The sequence below is a fragment of the Danio rerio genome, chromosome 14, assembly GCF_049306965.1.
Source record: "Danio rerio strain Tuebingen ecotype United States chromosome 14, GRCz12tu, whole genome shotgun sequence".
Lineage (NCBI taxonomy): Eukaryota > Metazoa > Chordata > Actinopteri > Cypriniformes > Danionidae > Danio > Danio rerio.
Window position 1 is genome coordinate 19,450,001 of NC_133189.1, and position 19,452 is coordinate 19,469,452.

Here is a 19,452-nt window from a genome sequence, read left to right on the forward strand (position 1 = left end):
TTAGCATTAACATTTGCTGGAGCAAAGTTCAAGGTCAGCAAAGTAGTTAAACAGTGCAAATAAAAATAATAAAAAAACATAAATAATCAAATACATAAACAAATATAAAGCTTAAAGGGGCTAATAATTTTGAACTTAAAATGTTTAAAAAAATTAAGAACTGTTTTCATTCTAGCTGAAATAACGCACACGCATATACATACATACATACATACATACATACATACATACATACATACATACATACATACATACACACAGTTAAAGTCAGAATTATTAGCCCCCCTTAGAATTATTATTTTTTTTTTTTATATTTCCCAAATTATGTTTGGCGGCAAGAAAATTTTCATAGTATGTCTGATCACATTTTTTCTTCTGGAGAAAGTCATACTTGTTTTATTTCGGCTAGAATAAAATCCTTTTTTTTATCAACCATTTTTGTTTAACAGAGCAGCCATGTTTATCAGAGCAAGGAAATGGAGAAAGTCTTGTTTGTTTTATTTTGGCTAGAATAAAAGCAGTTCTTAATTTTTTAAACCATTTTAAGGTCAAAATTATTAGCACCTTTAAGCTATTTTTTTCTGATAGTCTACAGAACAAACCATCGTCCTACAATAACTTGCCTAATTAACCCATCCTGCCTAGTTAACCTAATTAACGAATTTAAACCTTTAAATGTCACTTTAAGCTGTATAAAAGTGTCTTGAAGAATATCTAGTACAATATTATTTACTGTCATCATGGTGAAAATAAAATAAATCAGTTATCAGAAATGAGTTTTCAAAACTAATATGTTTAAAAATGTGTTAAAAAAATCTGCTCTCAGTTAAACAGAAATTGGGGAAAAATAAACAGGGGGGCAAATAATTCAGGGAGGCTAATTATTCTGACTTCAACAACTCAACAATTGTGCGATTTATTTTTTATTTTTTAAATACTCCTAAAATCCAAATCACAATTGTAGTGTTTCAGCATATTTTGACAGCAAAGAAATTAACCTCCTAAACAGTGTTTGTTCTCTTTGTTTATCTCTTCGACAAACACCGAAAGCGTCTCCTCAGGCACCAGCCATTCCCATGCCTCTCCTCAACCTCTGTCCCTTTTGATCATCTCTTCGTCCTCCTTTCCTCGAGCCCCGCTTTATCTGTGTGTCTCCTTCAGTTCCTTGGGAAAGATGTATTGATAATTTCCTGCAAAAATATGATTCCAGTTTATTCTACAGAGAAAAATCCAATAGTGCAGCCTCCAATTGGATTGGGTTTTTCAGTGGAGTAGAGAACAATAGAGAGAGAGGGAGAAGAGACCTTTGCCGTACAACGGCGCATATTCATCTACCTTATCCATCCAGTCAGGGCACCGATGTGGCGTGAGGGAGGCAAGGCTGGGCCAGAAGGAAGGTGAAGACAGCGAGGCTAAGAGATGAAGTTATAGATAGACGGGTAGAGAGACAGGAAGAATAAAGCTCAGCCATGCTAGAGGCCAACTGTCATGTTTCAGGATAGGGAGCTGTTGGTGCAATGTTAGTAAAAACTGATTATTGGACTTGCAAAAAAACTCAAATTCTGTATAATACATATAATATAAATTATGGCAATAGATGGTATACAACAGTTTATGGGATTAAATTAGTTGACATTTTAGATTAAATTGAGGTGGAATTTACAGAATCTGTTTCTTAAATGATTATATTTATTCAGAATAATCACATGCTTTAAAATAGCATCCAATATTCCTTAATTATATGTATATTTTTTCTTATTCAATGGAGAACAAATGAAAACAATTAAACAGGATATGTTAAAGTCTAGAGCTATTTGTATTTAAATCTCAACTGTGTAAAGTTGACTTGTCACCCAGCTTTTTTATGGGTGTATATATAAATATATTTGATGTATTTATTTATTTATTTTATGCATATACAGTTGAAGTCAGAATTATTAGCCTCCATTTAGTTTCTTTTTCTCTTTTAAAATATTTTCCAAATTATACTTAGCAGAGCAAGGAAATTTTCACAGTATGTCTGATATTTTTTTCTTCTGGAGAAAGTCTTATTTGTTTTATTTTGGCTATAGAATAAAGGCAGTTTTTAATTTTTAAAGTCATTTTAAGGTCAAGATTATTAGCCCATTTAAGCATTTGTTTTCTTTGATTGTTTACAGAACAAACCAAAGGGAATAATTTGCCTAATTACCCTAACCTGCCTAGTTGACCTAATTAACATAGTTAAGTCTTTAAATGTCACTTTAAGCTGTATAGACGTATCTTGAAAAATATCTAGTAAAATATTCTGTACCGTCATCATGGCAAAAATAAAATAAATTAGTAATTAAAAATTAGTTATTAAAACTATTGTTTTAATCTCTCTGTTAAACAGAATAAGGAAAACAAATGGGGGGGGGGGGTGGGGTTGGAGGAGGGTACATAGATTAGGTAGTGACTAATTATGTAATGTAATCCGGATTACATCTTGAAAATTAAAATAAAACAATATCCAAAATAGTAATTTGCAATTAATTTATATAATAAAATTTATAAAAACTAACTAATGCCAAGATGTGTTTGCTGAAACAGTTTGAGAATAGGACAGATTTTCTTACTATCTATTTTACAAAAGTTTGGTACATAATAAACAAAAAGTGTAGGTGAGTTGAACACACTTTGTGAGTTAGGTCCAAAGAAATCTTAAATAATCAAAAGTCAGATTATATTGTCACCCATGCAACATTATAGTAAATACATTTTCATTGTGTACTTTGGATTCAGTTACAGACGACCATTTGTAATCTACCTAGTGCTGCAGACCGAATTATTAGAGTGTGACAAACACTATATGACAAATCCCAACTGCTTGATTTTTATAACTACTTCTTATTTTTAAAAGCCTACTTATTTTAATGATTATTACTTACAACAAATTTGGACTCATACATACATTTAAATGTGGAAGTTAAAACCATTTTAAAATTCATGAGATATTCTTGCATTTTATATTCACATGGAACATGGTTATCCTAATCAGCTCAGTGTGAAAAAGAGTTAAGTCAGAAGTAATCTAACAGAATCAAGTAATCAGATTATATTACCTGTAATAACAAAACTGTTTTGTCATGGTGGGTGATTCTGTATACCAACTCTGCTAATGTGACCAAAGGCTTGAAGATATTACAGCATTATAAATATCATGATGTTTTGCAAAGATTATTTAAAACTGATTTGTATTGTGGAAGCTCTATACAGATTTGGACCTCCATTTCTATAGTCTGCTTTAAGTATTAAATAGTCACATTACCAAGCATGCAGTCAATGCATACACACATACACACACACACACACACACACACACACACACACACACACACACACACACACACACACACACACACACACACACACACACACACACACACACTCCTAACTGAAAAACAAACAAACTCAGAGTAACTGGATTAATTCAGGGCCAGCAGTAGTGACTCTGGCATGGGGTGGAGGAGGTTCCAGTAGACGGACATTGTGGTAAGAGATCGCTTTTTTTACAAGGAGCGACAAAGAGAAAGAAAAATCACAAAAGCACCCAACTCTGATGCTCTAAAAGTATATAGGGGCACTGCGCCTGACTGGCTGGCTGCTCGGCACGGTGCGCGTCGGCCACTGTGGGTGTGTGTGTAGTGGGGTGGGCCAGAGGGGTTAAGTAGGATGGAAGGCACCCATACTTCAGATTGGCAGCAAGCTGCCGCAAGGCTAATCTAATCAAGGGCCTCGCAATTCAATTAGAGCCATCTCAGGGGCCCCACCGCCAGCTTGCCAAACGTTCAGCTCTCCTCTCTGACGCCCTGTTGGCCCCCTCCTCTCCTCCATCAGCCCTGCCCAGTGCCACCCAGCTGCGCTAGATGAATGTAGATGAAATCTGAAATATGAAAATCTCCAATAATTTATGGGAGCTGTGAGGGATGGCAAGGGGGAAGCGTTGGCTGGTGGTAGGTAATTCTCCCCTCAGGAGAGGAAGAGTCATCTCACCGGCAGAGAGACTGAGTGAGGCTGCTTATGTTGCAGAAATATATACGGTCGGGGAGGCCGTACACACACATACCCCCACATGTTGACTGTATCATCATTCCCGCCAGCAGCACAACTCATACTTCACCAGACAACTCCATCTATTGCTCTCTGTTGCAACATCCACCTGAAATGGATGAGGCTCACTTTAAAACACACACACACACACACACACACACACACAGAAAAAGTGGTACGTACTTTGAGGAGACTCTCACTTGTTGGCAGAGAGACAGACTTGGAGAGAGTGAATGATGGGCAGTCCATGAAATGAACTCTGATTCTTAAGTAGAATACGGTGGCTGAGGGAGGCGAGCGAGGGGGGGGAAGCTCTTAGACAAATTACACCTCATTATATCCTGGCTCTCACCGGCACATCATGTCAGGAGGAATCTTTTTTTATTTGCACAAATTTGCCTGGAATTCCTCTTCGTTTTCCCGCCGTCCATTATCAAACAGGGCAATTTGATTACATTGTGATTATTCTCTTGCTTGCGGACACTCCCACATGCAGCCAAGGCCTTTCTCTCTCTCTCTTTCCCGTCTGTCTTGCGTTTCATATCCCAGAAGTGATATATCTGGCAAAGACACTCCATTGCCTGTGTATTCTTTCTGTGTTTATTAGGTTATGAAATATAAGGTGGATCAGAATTCTAGTCATTTTTGAATTTATAATTTGTTTCAAACTGTTGGTTTTTCTATTACAGGCAAATTATTGTTATGGTTATTGTGCATGAGTGACATTAAAAGATGATGTAGAGCTGATCTTTTCTCAATTAATATTGTTTAATACTATAGCTGAATGTACACAACTGATCAAAAGGCAAACTGGGGCCCAGAGACCTCAAGGGGACCACAGGAAAGTTCTAGAGAGCATAGGATTGTTTGGATTAAAACATACAAACGTATAAAACCAAAATTATTTACTAATTAAAAAAAATATTGTATTAATGGATACCAAAATCAAATCCAAAAATTAAAATGTCTTTAAGTGTTCCATATCTTTATGAGGTCTCTTTTCCTGTTGAACACAAAAGAAGATCCTTAAAAAATGATGAAGACCTCTATTGGCTTTCATAGTAGTAAAAAATAAATAGTAAGTCAGTGGTTACAGGTTTCCAGCATTTTATAAAATAACTTATTTTGTGTTTAACAGAAAAGAGACACTCAAACAGGATTGTTACAATTGAAGTCGAGTAAATGATGATCGACATGAACAAATAAATACCAATAAATTTAATGTTAAAGAAATAAAATAGATGTTTGAATATATACAGTTCAATTCTATAACATGTAAAACAAACAAAATCAACAAAAAATGGTGGCTCAGTGGTTCACTGTTGTCTCACACCAAGAAGGTTGCTGGTTCAAGTGCTGGCTTGGTCAGTTGGCATTTTTGTTTAGAATTTGCATGTTCTCCCTGTATTGGTGTGAGTTTTCTATGCGGGCTCTGGTTTCCCCCACAGTTCAAAGACATGCGCTATTGGTGAATTGAATAAACTAAATTGGATGCAGGGCTTCACAGTGGCGCAGTGGGTAGCACGATCGGCCTTACAGCAAGAAAGTCGCTGGTTTGAGCCTCGGCTGGGTCAGTTGGCATTTCTGTGTGGAATGTGGAATGTGCTTGTTCTCCCCATGTTAGCGTGGGTGTCCTCCGGGTGCTCCGGTTTCCCCTACAGTCCAAAGACATGCAGTATAGGTGAATTGAGTAAGCTAAATTAGCTGTAGTGTATGTGTCTGAATGCAAGAGTGCATGGGTGTTGCCCAGTGTTGGGTTGTGGCTGAAATGGCATCCGCTGCGTAAAACATATGCTGGATATGTTGTCGGTTCATTCCACTGTGGCGACCTCTGATCAATGAGGGGACTAAGCCGAAAAAAAAATGAATAAATGAAATTGGATATAGCATATGAGTGCGTGTGTGAATGTATGAATGTTTCCCAGTTCTGGGCTGGAAAGGCATCCGCTTTGTAAAACATATGCTGGAATAGTTGGTGGTTCATTCCACTGTTGCAATTTTTAAAATAGAGACTAAGCTGAGGGAAAATGAATTAATAGATTTATAGCATAGCATTTTTGTGAAATAAAATGGATTGTTATTCAAGAAACTTTTTGATTTTACATTTAATATTTTAGGGTCCTTATCACCAAAATGACTGAAAACTCTAAAAGACTAAAACAGATTGTAGAAAATTATATCAGAGTACTAACTGTAGCATTTCAGCATGAGTACTTCACAATTCAGCCCAAAAACTCTTCACTCAAAGAAAAAGAGAAAACTTGTTACCTACAGTATAGTGTTAAAGTTGTCAAAGGGATATCTAAGTACCTTTATCCATACAAGTTCATATTAGTACTTGGGGTAGGCAAGACATCCATTTAAACATACTCTTTGCATGTCTTTGTTTCATGGTTAAAAATATTGGTTGCTCCTGTTTACACTAAGAAAACAAAATATTTCATAGATAGTCTAAATAAGTTTAGAACTTATTTAGAACTCTTTGGAGTACTTTATGGTGTCATCCTCTAACCTTTATTTCTTGGCCACAATAACCCCAGCAAACAATTCTGTGTTTAATAGATGTCTATAGACATCTAAACGTAGACAGCTTGACTAAAACAAGGCTAAACATGGGCTGTCAGTGAAAATCTAATATACATCTGAGAATAGCCCCAAACTAGACTGGGCCTTAAATAGAGAAGACAGACTTTATATGTGTAGTAATTCATTTCTGTTTATTTGATGAATAGTCTAGTTTTGGGCAGTTTTTAGATTTTCACTGACACCCCAAATGTAGCCTTTTTTTTGCCAAGACGACTATGTCTATTAGACATCTATTAGACATCATTAAAAACCAAAAAAAAAGGCTTGTTGGGAACTAATCTTTTTTTATCTGTGTGTATGCGATTTCTAAAAGTGTCAGAAAACTCTTTAGGAATGTTGGATTAGTATACAAGCACAAACACTGCATCAAGCATGAGATGGGTACCATAGCAACAGTTTTTGCAAGCAACGCCAACCCCATCAGATCCATGAATACGACGAACAGTTTAAGAAACTCTAACCATGACAGAATCAAATCTTGGAGAACAGGTGAAAGGGATTCCTATGGCTAAATTATGACTTCAATTGAGCAATTAAAACCTTAGTTGAAATCAAATTAAGAAGATCCTGTGGCTCCAAATATGGCTTCCCACCCTTGCTCTAATCACAAATACATGGAGACACAGAACCAGCTTCACTTTAACCTGTTAACCAACAGGGCTTTTGTGATTTTGACAGTATTAGGAGGAAAGAAGAAGTCTTTGAGGTAAAATTTGGAATATTGACCTTTATTAAAAATATTTTCTCCAACATGAGTGTAAAATATTTGCAATGTATTAAAAACTATCAATATATATGCACCATATTGCTCTTTCATTCATTTCTATCATGATTTGAGCCCACTAAAATGTAATTTCTCTGTAACAATCCATCAAAAAAAAAAAAAGTCAGTCATATTTAGAACAGTTATCATCTCATGACTTATTAAAAGATTATGTACTAATCACAATGAAGCCCCAAAGTACTAATTAATTGTTATTTCAGATTTTTATACATTGGTACTATCCTTTAAATCACTAGTTTTTACCCATTTATCAGCAAAAATCTGCAACTTGATATAGTAAAATCTTTTTTTTTTAGTAAAAAAGTACTTTTTGTAATTTAATAAGTCACTTTAGTGTTGTTTCTTATTTTCATTAATATGTCATATGCTGAATAAAAATGGACACCCATTATTTTACCCATATTTTGATAATTAATTTTACCAGGATGATAATGATGGTCTATAAAATCACTTTTGCTTATTTTTAATTTGATGCAGAAACCAAAATCAAAACATTTCATTCAATAAATAAAAGTCATGTGGCCTTCCTCAACAAAAGACATGTAAGAAAAACAAACACAGATGTTTCTCAGCACTGTGAGAATCAGAGGGCTGTAGAATACAAGTGGTTCATATAGCAAAATGATGATACGAGATACATTGTGATGAATATCATCCACACGCTATTCTGTTGTAAACCTTCATACGTCTCAGTAGATATAACCACAAAGCGATCAATAATAAAAACACTAATCATCTTTCAAAAGTATCTCGAGAATCATCAACCAAATTCTGTAAAATATTAATTATAAAAAGCAGAGAAAGATGAGAGCTGTGAAAACCCTGCTGAGAAACACAGCAGGCAGCATGAGTGCAGCATGATTGCTCCATCCCTCTCATTTCCCATCACTCTCTCTGTCTCTTTGGCCTCCAGGAACAAGGCAGTTCTGCAGGATACCTTGTCTGTGGCCTTGGCTGGATGAAAGGCACTCCTGGCAGGGGATTAGGGCCTACTAATTGTGTTTTTGACTGATGCTGTGTTTGTAAATGATGAGGTGGAGAAGAGCAGAGAGCATGGTGTGCAGGCCACGTATGGAGCACTTATGACGGATCCTGATGGCTGCCTATTCATGTTCACATTGAGATATTCCTCCTCCTTTGTGAACCTGTGCTGGACATCTATTGGAAATTTACCGACTAGCATAATACGTCTGCGTAAAACTGAATGACGTTTCAGTGAGATGGATGGAAAAATATTTCCCACGTCATTGCTTGGTTGGGATGCGATTGTGAGATCATCGTTGTGATATCAATTTATTAGTGAGAATTATATTTAAACAACACAAACAATGTCTTTCCTATATTTGGCTTCTGTATGCAAATAAATGTGCTTCATCTCCACCTTCACATTTGCCGTTTGTTCCAGACGTGGGACTGCAATGGTCTCGCTTTTTTTTATATTTTTCTCTTTCTCTCTCCCGCTCTGTCTTTCTCAGCAGGGGCTTCGAGCTGTGCCTCTCTCCCAAACCCCCCTCTGGGCTATCCAACCTTTCTGTCCTCTGCTCTCCTCGGTCATCTTTCGCTGCTGCTCTCTATCGTGCTCCAGACGGCTGGTGGCTCAATGGCTAACTGGATTATGGGACAACAGAGCACCTTCCTCTCTGCCGTTGGCCTCAATCTACTCGCGCCAACGTCTATTGAGCGCGGCCGTTCCCCGCTCAGGCCCGGCTTTATTGAGCCGTGTATGGGTCTTTATGCTGTGCGTGCTCGGCCTTGCCCCCATCCCTCATCAATCATCAGCCTGTGAGGGCGAGCTCAGAGCATAGACAGGCTTCAACCATCTCTATAGGAGAAAGAGAGACAGAGAGAATGTTTACTATAAGACTGATCACTCAAATCAATCGCGCATTTGTTCCGAAATGTTTCAGTGAAGTCTCGAAAAACAAACATTTAGAAAAATTAAGACAGAGTTTTTGTCAATTATTTTAAATTGCGGATTAAAAAACAGTGCTGCGTCCGATGATTTAATCCAGCAACTTATTTGAGTTTTGCGCAATTATTTATAGATTTGTTGTTTAGTTGTCTTTTTTTATATCGTGAATGATTTCACACTATATAACTACAAAACACGACTAAACTGTTGCTGTTAAAATGCGGTTAAAACCTTGCGGATATGTGGTTGTTAAAACTTTTCGATAAAGACCTAATAATAAATCTACGTTTTAATTTATATCGGTGTCATAATAAATGTTAAATAGGTGTATACTTTTTTATTTGAGTTTTCTTGTTGCACGTTCCATGTCTCAAAAAACTCTAAACATAACCTCTAATTGTGAACGTGAAGTTAATTAATTTTACGCATTACTTAAGTAGTTTTACTGTGACAAGGACGTCGTAAAATAAAATGTTACCTAACGTTATTAAATGAACAAATTTATGCTATTCAGATAAGATAGGCTGTGTAAAACATACAGTTATAATGGAGGACCACACGGCGAGAGTTCATTATAATTAGCATATTAGACCTTTGGTTAATAAGACATAACGTTATCAGGGGGACACACGACACTGTAAAAATGCATATTGATTAACCATTCCAATTTAAAACGTATTACTATTAGATAAAATATATATATATATATATAATAAATATTTAAACCTCACGATTTCCCGTTTTTTTGAAGGCCGGTTACACTGCATCTACACATTTTAATATAAATTTATTTTGCAAATGATTTAATATTTTATATTTTTGTATGTATATGAAATTATAAAATAAAAATGTATACATTTGTTTACACTATTTAAAATTTATTGCATGTATTGTGCGGTGTATATGACAAAATGCTTTTTAAATACTTCACTGTACCATTTTCTTTGTTTCTCAGTTAATATTACAAAGACATTGTAAAGTGTATACACCTCCTTGGCAGCAATGGTAAGAGTGGTTACAGATGGAAAATGATATTTCGTCAGCTCTGTCGATGATATCACTTTTCTCTTCTTTTTCATCAGGCCTCAACAGTATGTCGAACTTCTCTTACTGAGCCTAACTTTTTTAATAACGATTTTCCCCCTGGCCGTAGGCTCACACTCGTCTCCTGGAGGAATACCTCAATCGGATTATGGCTCTATTTTACAGCAGACGCCAGGGCGCAATAAGAGCAGAAACGCCACTTCACCCATCAATTAGATCTCTATTAGCATCCAATGCCCACCGTACTCCAACCAAGAACCAAAATTAAACAATTCTTCAAGTCGACAAGGTCAATTCAGACCTTAGATGCATTTCTTACAGAACAAATGATTTTACTTAAAGGTTTATTTCTCAACATTAATGATCAATAAAGTAATAAGGACTAGATTACCCCATTCATTACATGCAAATGTCGCAGTCCAACAATAAACGCAATAAAAGCGCTTTTTACATTTCATTGTCATTTTTCTGTCTTTCCTTTTATATCTGTCTGTCTGTATCAGCTGTTAATTGATGTGACTTTTCAATCCTTATATCAAGCAAAATCAAAATGTTGCTTCACGAAGACCTGCAGGCATTTATGCATATGCTCAAATGTATGCTCATGTTATCAGTTCTATCGCAAGAAGTACTTGAAAATAATAGGTTTGTATGGCTACTCATATTTGTATGAAGCTTTGTTCGTGCATTTCCCCTCCAGCGGTTTCAGTGTGTATGTTGTGTAATGCGTGCGGTTTTAGGAAGTTGATCTAGCCTATTGTTTTCTTTTGAAATAGCTACAGTAGCTACAACAAATATAAGACGTAATGCTTTGACTAAAACGATATAATTGCGAAGTTCTAAAAACAATAATGCAATCCAAATGAGCTCCTATGTCACTGTCAACTCGTTTTAATCATAAAAAAATAAAACCTGCAAGACAAGTGGATCAGGCACGTATTTCTCTGTTTACCCAGTCAAAGGATGGCCATTTATCATCGACCAAGACAGCGTCGCATTTTCTACCTAGCTCTCTCAGACCTTGTCCTAAATTCAGCATTTTTATGGAAAACTGCAGTCATTTTGATTGATGAAATCTAAAGATGTCTAAAACAATCCAAGAGATCCCCAACTGTGGAGCTCCTACGGGGTGCTTCACTCCAGGCATTGTTACTGTGACATAAGGGGGGAGCTTCGTGAGAATACACGAAAAAATCGCGATTTCAGTGTAAAAGCGGACAGAAAAGGATTTCTTTACATTCATCCGGGCCGGCAGTGGGAAAGTTGGAGAAACTCACTCTATTTTATAACCAAACAATACCACCTCAGTGTCTCTTGACTCCTACAAAACATGGCCCTGCAGTTGCCTATATGGCTCAAATATCAAGAAAGGCCTTTTTATTAAAGTGGTCGATCAAGTGTTTATTTTAAAGTCTAGCTGCGTTTAAAATTCAAGTCACTATGGCTTATGGCGCCCCAATACATAATATTAAGGTAATATAATTAGGTTGTATTTTATTGGACATTAGTTGCTTTATGTGGCGGCTGAATACTGTAAAATAGGTCATCGCGGCATTTTGTCCATTTGAACTAAATCTTTATTTTTACAATTTCATTCTTGTTTGTCCTTCATGCACTGCAACAGAAATTGCCCTTAAATTAGCTACTGCGCTCAATTATTAGTAAGGGTAGTAGGGCAAGGGCAAAATCGGAAATATCTTACTTCGCGACACCCAATGGGAGTTTTAATAAATCTCCTTCTATTTAACTGCGTTTTTCCTCATACTGCTCGAGGCGAATAGAGGCCGTGTCAAGATTGCGTTTGTGTGCCAGTGCTTAGGACCAGCTGCTCTCAAAAACAGACAAGCCCTTGTCAATTAACTGCTGACGAGCAGGTCTGGGGATCGCCCGAGGCTTTGCGGCGACCAGCAGTGTTACAGTCCCCGCAATTAGTATCCATTTCTGTCCAGACCTCCTCAGAGCGCGCAGACGCAGCGCGGTCACTGCTAAGAAAACCGAATGCTCCCCATATTTTTGCCAAGCACTGAAGCGACAACGAATTATGTCTATTATTACTACAGGATGCCATGCCATACTACCAACAACACGTTTTACGAAATACACCAAGCAGATCATGTAAAATCATAGGCTATAGCGTAGTCGGATGACAACGATCCGCTTCTCCACCGCTGGGCGCTTTGTATAGAGGTTGTCACCGTAAACAGCTGGTGGGCATTCCGACTCTGTCTCTGCTCTGTGCCCTTTGGCCTGGTGGGGGATGGACCTTCGGACAGGGCCGTCCAGCAGCTTTAGCAACCCGCCGTTAGTTTGGGTCAGAGAGGCCAAACCTCTAACAGGACAAGCAAAGACCCTCGCCAGCCGAAGCTGAGGTGAACAAAACGACTCCAACCCTGCCAGCCCAGGGAATCATTAGGGGATGCGTTTGTTTAACTAATTAGCAAGCTGGGCAGCCAGGGGGAGACTTGTAGGACAAGGCATTACTCAGGGGAAGATCTAGAGTTCAAAGTACAGGAGGGGGACAGGGCCTGTGTAATGCACTGAAGTTCAAGAACAGAGTAAACAGCACATGCCAAAGACGGGCAACTCGTTCAACATAGAAGCTAAAGGAGGCGAACGACCCCAAAGAAGAAAAGGAGGGGTCCCGCGTTAAATATGGGAAAGTTTGGGGAACGGGTCGATGGGTCAAGAAAAGTCAACAAGAGAGCAGTGTTAATGACAGACGGAATTTAATATCAAAAATACATAAATCTTCAAGCGAGGTCAGCAACACAATGCATACAAAGGGGCTGAGTGTTCAAGTCAACACCGATTTGTTCTTAGAGAAAGAATGGATTGATCTAAGCTGTTAACATTTAGCACAAAAACTAGAATATGACTCTGCTGGAAAAAAAAAGTTTACCGACGTTTTGGATTTGAGATTATATGCAATAAGCTGCGTGTGCATTACATGCGTATTAGACACAGCTACCGACGTGATTAAAATAAGGTTGCAAAATAGTTTTCACTGTGAAGTTTGCCTTAAATTTTGTGTCCCTAAAATAACTTTTCACTGGTCGGTTCTTAAAAGAACGGTTTCATTTTTCTTATTTTGAAGAACTTTATAATAACGAGATACACGAACAGGTGGTAACCAAACAATGCTTAAATATGGGCAATAAGTAGTCTAATGTTAATTTATAATCTCAAACGCTAGCGCGCAATTCTACTACTTTATATTGTCTTTTCAGAATAATTTTCCTATGCATGCTTTGGGTCATGACTCTAAACAGGTTGGGTAGGACATGCAGCTGTCCTGCAAGGATAAACTAAGTGCAATGTCACTGACCACACAGAGAGGTTAAAGCGTAATCATTGATGAAAACTCTGCGTGACCTTGGGCATTGCCCCTCCTCTCCTAACCCTTGTTAGTCCTCGCGTCCATCCCCAGAAACGCCACATTCCATAACTCTTCATAAAAACCATTATTAGGGAAATCCTTTCTTTTTGACAATTTAATAGTGCAAACCAATCATGTGGGTGACACCAGCCATTCATCTACCATCAGAGACAAAGAGCAGGCCTCTTCGCCATGCCGACGGGAGTCTGCGCTATTTTCAGAGCTAATGCACAATACAAGCATTGTAGCTTCATAATCGTTATGTTTAGGAAACAAATCATAAGTATGTGGGGTTTCTTTTATTTTTAAATTTTGCACTGAAACGCATGCCGAGTAAACGTGGCTGCCGGTTATGTCCTGCTTTATTATTTTACGTTCATGGAAAAAAAAACATTGAACCCCACTTTTAAGACTCTCACAAAAAGCATTTGTCAGCTCATTAAAGAGGGTAAAGTTTTGTTCTTTATACATCGGTTATGAATTATTTTTCTGAATCAATTTGGAAGATTCAAGGCAATTTCGCAACATCCTCCAGAGGGACTAACAAGACTGAAAAAAATGTTTCCTCAGAGGATTCACCTTTAGGAGCGCCTCAATAAAACAGACACGAGCTCCACGCACCAGCGTATAATTTTTAATATATATGCAATAAATGTTCAATTTGTTTTCTGCAATGACGGGAAATAATTTCGTCATATTTTAAAGCCATTATTACATCCGTACTCCCACTCGAGCTCCTTGTGTTTGATTAAGTCATTCTGAGATTGTAGCTGATAGTTAATAACGATACTGTTATGGTCCTCTTGACATTAAATTCTCCACGGGGCAGTTATAAAAGTGCTTCTTTGTGTGCAGACCTCGGCCTTGGCTTATTTGCCTCAACCTGTCAATAACTCATTTTTAATTTGATGTCTCCATTTAGCTTGGGAAAATGTCTCATAAAACACACATGGTCAAATATCATCCAAAACATTAACGCTTTACGTTAAACGGTTCATCAAGCACGCCCAGTGAATATTTACGCGTTTAAAACTATTGAATAGTTAGGCTACAATACTTGTTTATATCTTGGCGTTTTTTTATCTTCGTCTTGCGTTATTTTTTATTGGTCAGTGAGGGCCTTGCTTATTTTGTTTGTTGCCGTTTATTGTTTTTTTTTCGGTTGAATGGTTTCCCTTATTTAATTCCCGACATTCCATAGGCTACCTTTAATAATGATCTTATATACTAGCCTATTGCGTTAGTCTGTAATATGTATTTGTTTTTATTAATTTCCCGATAACTTCATAATTTGTGATATAACATGACATTTTGTGTAGGTAATTATTTATCACTGTTTGTTGGTTTGTTTGTTTTCTTCTTTTTTTACTATTGAGTGGTGTGTTTTATGATCATTGTGTAGTCCTGTCTGATATTACATTACAAAAATAACATTAATTCATCCAGAATCAGGCATTTAATTTTTTTTATTTAATGTATTTTAAAGTCATCAGTGAAATGTTAAATAATAATTACAATAAAAATAATATTAACTGATTAAGGATTATAATAATTGTGTAATAACACATAATAAAAACAAGAAGGACACAGAAAACAAACCGCGTAATTGAGAGATGTGATTTTAGGCAAATAAATAAATTCATCCGACATAATTTCTTCCGGAAAACGTATAAAAAGTATACAACCTTGAATATACATATTACATTTTAAAATGTTATTATTCATCCTTTTGTTTCCCATCTGTTTGAGTGCAACTTATAGGACACTGCAGTGACAATAGCTCATGTCATCTTGAAATCTGTGAAACGCCTCGGCAATTTGCGGTGACCGTCACGATCCCATCAATTCAGCGGAACCAGGTCGACTTAGAACAAAACTAACACAAAGTACTGTTTCACTAAGTGCATTTACTTTTATTTCGTTATAAAACAGTAAAGTTGGGTTAAGGTTTTCCTTCATTCAATGGCAAAAAAATATATAATAATAATAATAATAATAAATACCAAGAGCCGTGGCAAAGTGGTAAATATCCTAAAGAGTTTGAAAAAAGACTGAATTACCTTAACTTTCAAAAAATCCAATGATTTTTATGCTGTATTTTATTAATTTCGTATTAAATTTAATTTGTAAAAAAAATTATAATAATAAGACCAATCTTGCATGGGCATAAACTCTGCAGTATTTCAAGCCGGCACATTTATAATTATGGCATGTTTTCTTTGATCAATAATTGGAAAGATATCATTTAAAAGTCGATTTTCTGCATCACTTTTTTCTATTGTGCCTTCTCCTTGCTTGTCTAGAATTACGTTTGTTTCGCTCAATTTCTATTCCTGTTTGTTTAATTTCTTTTTTCTGGGTTCGATACACAGCTGCGGAGAGAATACAGTCTTCTTTTCCGATAACAAGCACATTCCTTTTGACGACAGTCTTTGATTTCTCTGGCTTTACACAGTCTTTGACTCTGAGCTGTCACTCCGTCTCTTTTGTTGAGCTTTGGCTTCTATGCAGATTGGACGGAAAGCCTATCGTCCGATGTGATGGATCCGTTTCGAAATAGGGAAAGGTTAAGGGTGCAAAAGTGAAAGGGTTTCCCTGGTAATTGCTTCGGTTTTACGAAAATGCTTTACTTTGCCGATTCTTCTAGAGACTCACAACTGCTTGGACATGAAATTAAATGGTATGTATTTTCCAATTTCATGTCCTCAAAATTCATCACTGGAATAAATTTGCTAGATAATCTAAAACCAAATAACATAACGTTTTCAGTTTTATTAAATAAATAGCTTAGTTAAAATAATATTTTAAACCCTGCAATGTAGAATAAACCAATAGCCTTTTCGTTTTGCGCAACACATTCAAAGGCAAACGTAAAGCATTTCGCTACAGTCAGATTCTAAATTGTAATTGTTTTCCTTCTGTTATTTCATTTTGTTCCGCACAATGCAAGATATCTATACAAATCTGTTCTTTATCAATATGAGCTGTCGTTAAACACCGCGATTCCTCTGAGAATAACAACTATTTGCAGCTGCTCTGCCACGTAGGCTGATGGTTTGAGCAGCGCAGTGATCTCAGAGGAAAAAAACACTGCACAGCATTTTAGCGCTCTCATAAACCGAATAACATGCAGCTTCAGACAAAATAATAAACAGATTTCAGTTCAAATAAAAATAGGATTTTACAATGTGAGAATTTAAAAAGGCATACGTTTAAAATGTTAAAATGCTCTAGCTACTTACAGTGCGGTGATGCGCCTTTCCGTTTGGTACCCTGTCATATCCTAACAGTGTTCTAATGTAGAGTTTGTCTTGTCTTTTTCTGGGAGATTCACTTTAACAAGTGGAAAGTTTGTGTCCTTCTGCGCCATTTTATACATGATGAGCCGTCAGTAATGGGATTATTAAACAAAAACGGTTTCAGGCGCTGGCGTTAACCTTTTTTAATGCCTAATTAGGTTTTGCAAAGAAATAATTAGATTTTGCATCGCTTACATTGCCTATATTTTCAACTGACGTAGAAACAATTTCATCATTATTCGACCCTCTTGTCGATCAGCTTAACAATATACATTTAGCGTGACTGTATACAAGATGATTTAAAAATATGCTGTGATCAAATATTGTACATAAATTAATTATGTTGCACATTTGCCCGCATCACAGCCGTGATGTAATGAAGAGAGCGCCCTCTGTGTGTCAAGATCGTTTATCGCACATTTTCCTTTATTCGCGTCCTCAGCCTTCAAGTTCACAAAATAAAACCAAGCAGCTTGTGGCTTGTTTACCTGATTTTTATTTTAAACCCATGACTGTGGTGCTTTTTTATATAGACGAAATAAAGACGCACATACCACTTTAAAAAGCTTAGGCTATAGTTCAGGTTCCCGTTTGGAATACTGATAAACCATTTTTAGGAAACTGAACATTACGTCATGCGTTGTTTATCGCCTGAACATCCCCGGTTTTCAGCTTTATGCAGCCCGTCGAATGCTCATATAAACCCAAGAGAGAAGCTGTCATATCCAAAGCTGATGAAATAGCGCGGTCAGGGTTTGCCAAGCGAGACTTATTTCTTTTATTACTATTTTATTTATTTTGGCTTTTTATTTTCAATGTCATGTTATTGTTACAAGAAAGCTATCATTAACATTATAATAAACCATATAATGAGGCCCATGAGGGAATTAATTAATTTGATAAAGTTATATATATTTGTAATAGTGCTCACAGCAGTCTAAATGTATTGGTGCTTTGTTCCTCATTAGCTTATATGTTTTTTTTTGTTTTTGTTTTTTGTGAGGTATTGTGAGTGGATGGTGTGTGTGTGTGTGTGTGTGTGTGTGTGTGTGTGTGTGTGTGTGTGTGTGTGTGTGTGTGTGTGTGTGGATAATTTTGTGTTGAAAAATATATTCCAAATATTGTTTTAGCTTCAACTATCTTTGCTATGGCATAAGAACAAACATGGGCGGGTCGGAAAAACGTAAGGGCGAGGAGGAGAGACAACAGGAGAATTAACAAATCTTTGCTTAATTTATTTCCCCCCTCACATTTTATTTATTGTTCTATTGTATTTTACTTTTGGGGTTATACGAATATGTTTGTGTAAAGCTACATTTTAATATTTTACACATGCAATCGGGTGTTTTGCACATATGTTAATGATATGCTTCATCACCTTCACCACTTTCCTCTTTATTCTTCCTCGAAGGTGGATCTAATTTGCTCTGTTAGTTTATAAAAGGGTATAGAATGGCGACAGGAAAGATAGCAATTAAACTATCGACATGTTCTGTCATCATAGTTCATCAAGATCAGAGGTCTCTTAGTCTGTAAGTTTGATATGGCAACAGCACATTTGAGACATTTTATTTTAGTATTACTTATCACGATCTAAGTCCTTATTGACATCTCTACAAAAGTTAATCCGTTGATAGCCTGGCAATCAGCCTATTGCATTATCTTTAATAATTTAAGCAGCTTGATTATTGCGACAGTAATTTATCCTTTTTTATAACTTTGATTAACTTTTGCATTAACGCGAATCTGGATATGTGTCATCTTTATACACAGAAGCCTCTTGTCATCATAGATAAGTTAGTTTAAATTAAAATCAGATCAAGTTTCACGTTTTAAGAATTAAGCCGGTGAATTTTAAGGTGGGGTGAATTTTACATCATAATGAGAGATGTACATCAGAGGAAAGACATAATAGGTCAAACAAAACTTGTTCAAGCAATTTTTTAAGTAATATATGCATCAGCTTTACCATGGCTGAGACTATAAATGAGTCTAAATAGCTCCTCCCTCAAAGAGGGGGAAAATACCATAGTCTTATACTACAGACCATTTTGAGGAATGTAAACAAAGCAATGGTCCTAACATATTTCCTGTTTTACATTTTTAATGTCCATAGCTTCTGAGAATTCAAAAAGAGCCACATATTGATAAATAATAATAGCTCTTTTAACATTAAGTTATGATTGATTTGCTTCTTGTTACATAGTTTGATAACAAACAGAAAATGTTCATGGGCCAATAAGGTCTGGCAGCTATACTAAAGTAAATTACAGTACAATTATGTGTTTAATTCACAGGGAAATATGTCTGTGTCATAAAATGTCTGCAATGAAATGAGATGTGAGTTGCTTTGATTAAAATCCTCTACAGATTTGGTGTA

General features: G+C 36.4%; 2 long non-coding RNA genes across 3 annotated transcripts in view; one reads left to right on the forward strand and one right to left on the reverse strand.

The window, feature by feature from the left end:
- Positions 1-19,452, forward strand: part of LOC141377492 (uncharacterized) — a 42,984-nt gene that overhangs the window by 22,990 nt on the left and 542 nt on the right. The window lies entirely within an intron of this gene.
- Positions 7,889-17,119, reverse strand: LOC108179216 (uncharacterized). The gene is made up of 2 exons (XR_001800999.4): positions 17,016-17,119; positions 7,889-9,263 (listed from the first exon to the last, which is right to left on the reverse strand). It is a non-coding gene; the product is annotated as an uncharacterized lncRNA (long non-coding RNA).